Here is a 6,000-nt window from a genome sequence, read left to right on the forward strand (position 1 = left end):
AGACATCCTTGAGGCAATAGCCTTTCCTTTTAACATTAAAGTACCTAAAACATTGATAGGATGTTTCATTGTGGTGGACCTTTTTATTTTATTCTATTTCAATTATTAAATCAATGACATTTTCTATGGTGGCATCGAGGGAGGAAACTTTTCCATCTTTCACGTTGTTGCAACTTTAGTGTTTAAGTGTTATGATGAATTGTATTTATGTTGTAAATACTGTTGGGTAATATTATAATGGTATATTATAATATTAAATAATATTATTTGATTTTTAATAATTTCTGTATTTATTAGTTAAACTTATCTTTATTATATATATATATATATATATATATATATATATATAATAAATTGACTAAAACACTAATCCTAAATATCAAAACCACTTTATATATATAAAAGATTATATTTTTGTCTGATAAATATTTTCATATTAGTCACCTAAATTGTATATTTATCAGACAAAAATATAATCTTTTATATATATAAAATGGTTTTGATATTTAGGATTAGTGTTTTAGTCAATTTATTATGTGTTGGTAGAAGAAAAGTTACAACGACATGTTTTAAGTATTGGTCACATGGGTAGTTGGGTATTTAGGTTGTTATTTTTCTTGTGATATTTTGACAGTGGAACAATTAATTTATTTAATATATGTATACATAAGAAAAGTAGAATAATATAATTGGTAACCAGGAGTATTACCTTTTGATATGAAGTGGGATTCACGTAATTGGATAATTGAATATATTTTAAATTAAAATAAGATGCAAGCGATAGTCACAAACCAGTGGGTCTGGAAGTGTTTGGTGCTTGGCGGCAAGAGGTTTCCACTAGGCGGTCTACGTTGGAACTTCGCCTAGCGGCGCTTAGGCAATGCCAGGCGATAGCGCATGGTACAATGTGTTGGTTTGGTTGTGTTTATCTGTTTTGAGATGTCGGATCTAGACCATGAGATGCTTGATTTTTTTTCACGAGTGGGTAGGTTTGTGACTTGTGTTGGAATGCGTGATTAATATGAGTTGGGAGGTTCATATTAGTGATACTCTTGTGTGAGATTACGAGCGGGGAGGTTCGTATGTTCCGTGCTCACACTTGAGAGTTGCTACGAGCGAGGATGTTCGTAGCTGGATGGATCACACGTGTTGGACTAAGGGACGAGAGTTGAACTACAAGCGGGGAGGTTTGTGGAAGCATGATATATCCTAGGTCCATAGGCAAGTAATTGTTTGGTATGTTTCAGAATACCTTGGGGCAGCAAGGTTTCAAGAATAAGCATTAAGTGGAGTTAGAGTATTTTGGGTGGGTATTCATATTATTAAATTGTGTGTTCATGTTGATTTGAGTTCACCCTTTCTGTTTGTGTTTCACGATGATCGTGTTACATGTAACACATGAGTAGATGATATTTCAGGTGATGCTAGAGACGCATAGAGACGAAAGAGGGCTATCATGGGAGTTTATTTTATGAACCATTTATGATTGATTTATTTAATTTTCAATTGATTTAGAACTTGTATTAATAATTACTATGGATTTATGGATTTGAATTTAAGCCCGATGAACAAGTTTTTAAATTTTCCCTCATTTTGGGAATATTATTTTATAACGATTTGAGTTTATTTACAATTGTCTATTTTATTAATTAATTTTCAAGTAAGACGTTATATTTAGTTTTTAGCTTTTGACACCAATCAATTTATTGAGAATCATTGGATTAGTTAGTAACATTGAAAATGATATCTTAAATTGAGCCTATAAATGTGGATAGAGCTTTAGATGATGAAAGTTGGACATTGGTGAGTCCTCCCAAAAATAAAAGCACCGTTGGAACAAAATGGGTATACAAAAACAAGCTTTATGAGCAAGGTAAAGTCATAAGAAACATGATACGATCCTATCCAGGAAAGAGTATGATCGTTTCTGAATTTGAATCCTCAAGAGGCATGACACGAATAAATAAGAGAAGAACACAGAATAAGACAGAGATGGAGGACACCACAATCTAGCAGATTGATAAGTCAAGTGAAGATTCGCCACAAAGATGTTAATCTTTGATAAGAATCGGAGGCCTAAGCCAAGAACAAAGAGAATCCTCTCTTTAATGAAATCAAATTCAAATATATGACTAAAAGTGTCTACAATAGTTTTTGGTACCTCTATATATAGGCACATGAGTTTAAGAAAACCTGAAAATCCTACAAGAAGGCCCAAGCCAAAACATAAACTAATTTATAAAAGAAAGTCTAAAGCCCAAAAACATAGAACATAACTATTTTCTAAAAGAAAACCCAAAGTTAAAAAATATAAACTAATTTCCTAATAACTATCCTTCAAAAGTGCTCCAAGCCATGATCTTCATATCCTTTGAATTTCCACTTGTAGTTGCTTGTAGTATCAAGAGCCTTGAATAGATGTGATTTTCCAATCTCTTGCTCCTTGCCCTTGTCATAGGTCCTTTGAATTGTAAAGGTTCCTCTTCAAGTTCTTCTTGTATGGAATCTAGGGATAGTCCTCTATCATTCCCTCCTTCTTGAATCGAAGTTGTCCTCAATTTCGAACCTACATCAAATGGAGACAAGTCATTAATATTGAAACTAGAGCTTACCCCATAATCTTCAGGTAGATCAACAACATAGGCATTGTCATTGATTCTTTTAAGAACTTGAAATGGTTCATCTTCCTAAAGTGAACCCACACCCAATCGCTAGGTTCAAAATTGATCTGCTGCCTCCCTTGGTAAGCCTTAGAGGCTAACTTTTCCATCTTCTTTTCGATTTGGGCCTTTACCTCTTTGTGCAAGTTCTTGACAAAAGTTGCTTTGGCAAGTCCATCTTTGTTAGTCATAGAATCAATATCAGGTTAAGGTAACAAATCTAATGGAGTTAAAGGATTAAAACCATATACTACCTTAAAAGGAGACATCTGAGTAGTAGAATGAACTACCCTATTATAAGCAAACTCCACATGAGGTAACCACTCCTCCCAAGTTTTCAAATTTTTGTTTACAAAACATCTAAGGAGTTGCGAAAGAGTTCTATTTCCCACTTCTGTCTGTCCATCTGTTTGAGGATAACAAGTTGTAGAGAAGAGAAGCTTTGTACCTAACTTCCCCCATAAGACCTTCCAAAAATAGCTAACAAATTTGACATCCCTATCTGAGACAATGCTCCGTGGAAGGCCATGTTGATATCGCTGTCGTTAGGCGATCAAATTACCACTACTTTAGCAACTTCAGTATTGCCAGTTTGTAGTGAAGAAAATAGTTAGGGTTAAGATAACCCTGAGTCGTCTCACAACGAATACGGAATTGATCTCAAATATTTGATTCTCAAAAATGCAATTTAAAACTAGCAACTATAAAAATAGGGGGGTTTTGATATGCAAAGAAAATGACACGGAAGATTGTAAACACAGTAATAGTAAATAGGTCAATTCCACTGCTTTTTCTAAATAAGATTCTTCATTGGTTATCTAGAGATTATTGTTAAATTAATTATTGTTGTTGATTTACAAATAAATCAATGTAAAGACTCAATTCATTTGTTGGCATCCTCACTTTTAATCAAAGTACAGTCTCAATTAAAAGTGAGAATTATTAGATTGTCCATAGTAAATTCAATCAAAGTACAGTCTCAATTAATTTTACTATGCCTAATCATGTCTATTCCTTTGTTTCTTTACCAAATAGAAAACTTAATTAATCAAAGTAAAGTCTTGACTAATTTTAGTTAAAGTAATTACCTCTAATCAAATTAAAGTCTCAATTATTGGCAAAAACTTATTTAATCAAATGAAAGTTTCTAAACAAAATCAAAGTAAAGTCTCAATTTAATTTAAAAACCTTTTAACTCATATGATTAGCATGCATGTAGATTTTAAATCATTATTTTCTATTCGATTAAGAACCAAAGGACATAGATAAACAAAAACCACAACAATAATCAAAATAACAAAACATATAAATTCATCTAACCTCAGAATCCATTTAAGAAATTACAGTGGAATCAACCCTTAAAGCTTAGCCCTCCATGGCTTTGATGGAATACATGATAATATGATGAAGAGAAAATAAAAGAAAGAATGAGAGATGTGGTGGAGATGGTATCTGCCAAAACCAGAGAGTTCTAAGTGTCTAAGCTGTAAGCTGTAAAAAATGTCAGTTCCCCCGTTTCTGCTCCCTTAAGTCTATTTACATAGGCTTCCACTGGACTTTGGGCTTTATCTGTCAGTTGCTAAAATCATTTATTTTTATTTAATTAATTAGCAACTTAATTTCTGTCCAATTTCCAATTCTGCCCCTCTTATTTAAGCATTTTTACAAAATTGACCAGAATTTGACTGCTGACTTTGACCAGTTGACCAGAGTTGACCAGTTGACCAGTTTGACTGTCCAATAGCAGTCTGACACGTGGCGCGTCTCTCTCCAGAACTAGGGTTTCTCTCTCACACTCTTCCTTGGCTGCGCGGCTGACGGCGGCTGCTGGTCACGGTGGGTGCTGCTGCGACGGCGGCTGTGTGGAGGTGTTGCAGAAGGTTGCGAGAATGGAGAGGATGGTTCGCGCAGATGGTGGTGCGTGGTGCGGCGGAGCTTTCGCGATCTGTGGTGGCGCGAGGAAGAAGATGGCGGAGCAAGGTTCGTGGTGGCGGCACTGCTGCAGTCGCGGTGGCGTCGCGATGATGGTGGCGCTGCTGCGGAGATGACGGCGCGAAGGCTGTGTGCTCGCAGAGATGCAGGTGTAGGCGCGGTGGAGATGGCGATGGTGGTGGCGTGACGGCGCGGTGGCTGGCTGCGGGATGGGTTGCGGCGCGATGGAGGAAGAAGGTGGCGCTGTCCGTGGTGGCCGGAACTGCTGCAGTTCTGTATGGAGGTGCTGCGTCGCGGTGGTTCTGCAGTAGATTGTGGCGGCGCGGTGGCTGGCTCGCGCAAATGCAGGTGGGCGACGAGAACGGCGGCGCGAATGGTGGTCCGGGTTGGCGGCGGCGGCTGCCGTGTGAGGGTGGAAGGAGAGGAGAAAATTAGGGTTAGGGTTTTGGGAGATGAAGGTGATGACGTGGCAAGATCTGAGTGGTCAATTGGGTGAGTGGAGGATTATGACACGTGGCGGCTTATGGTTGGCTAATTTTAAAAGGTGAGGATTGCCACATGGCATGATCTGGTTGAGTGGAGTTTAAGTGGTAGGAGGGGTGCAACTTAGTGAAAACTGGGGGTGCAGAACAGGTTTTTGTGGTCCACTTGAGGGAGGAGTGTACAAATAAAATCTGAGGGTGCATTTAGCTCCTGATTTATTCTTTTTCAGAATTTCTTGATTTTGGACTTATTTTGTAACTTTGAATATTTCAAAATCACATTATTAATTGACTAAAAATAAATTCTAGCTGCATTAACAAACGTTAGAATATCCAATAATATTTTATGAAACTAAAATCAATTTTTACGCCACTTTTACCAAACTTACTCAATAAATCCAATAATCACAAATCCTAATTAAATCAATCTTTAAGCACAGAAAATTCAATTAAATCCCCAAATTTAAATATTAAATGAGGGCAAAAATTTGAACTCATCACATGTAATCTTACACCTTCTTTGAAAAATAAATTGGCCACATGATTGGCATCATCGCTCTTGTGACAAGGAATCTTTGAGAACCTATCAAGCACAACAAAAACATAATCTTTTCCCCTTTTGGACCTTGGGAGACCCAAAACAAAATTCATAGAAATATTGGTCCAAGGAGAGTTAGGAACAGGTAAGGGCATAAACATCCCATGATGCATAGACTTAGATTTAGCACGCTTACAAGTGATACATTTACTACAAAAAGAATGCACATCATGTTTCATGTGAGGCCAAAAGAAATGATCATACAATATGTCTAAGGTCTTTAGAACCCCAAAATGTCCCATTAAGCCTCCTCCATGAGCTTCTTTTACAAATAATTTCCTCATTGACCCTTTAGGCACACACAACTTAGTTCCTTTGAAAAGTGTCA

This window comes from Vigna unguiculata, chromosome 1 (genome assembly GCF_037176805.1).
Source record: "Vigna unguiculata cultivar grain cowpea cultivar isolate G323 ecotype 2 chromosome 1, ASM3717680v1, whole genome shotgun sequence".
Lineage (NCBI taxonomy): Eukaryota > Viridiplantae > Streptophyta > Magnoliopsida > Fabales > Fabaceae > Vigna > Vigna unguiculata.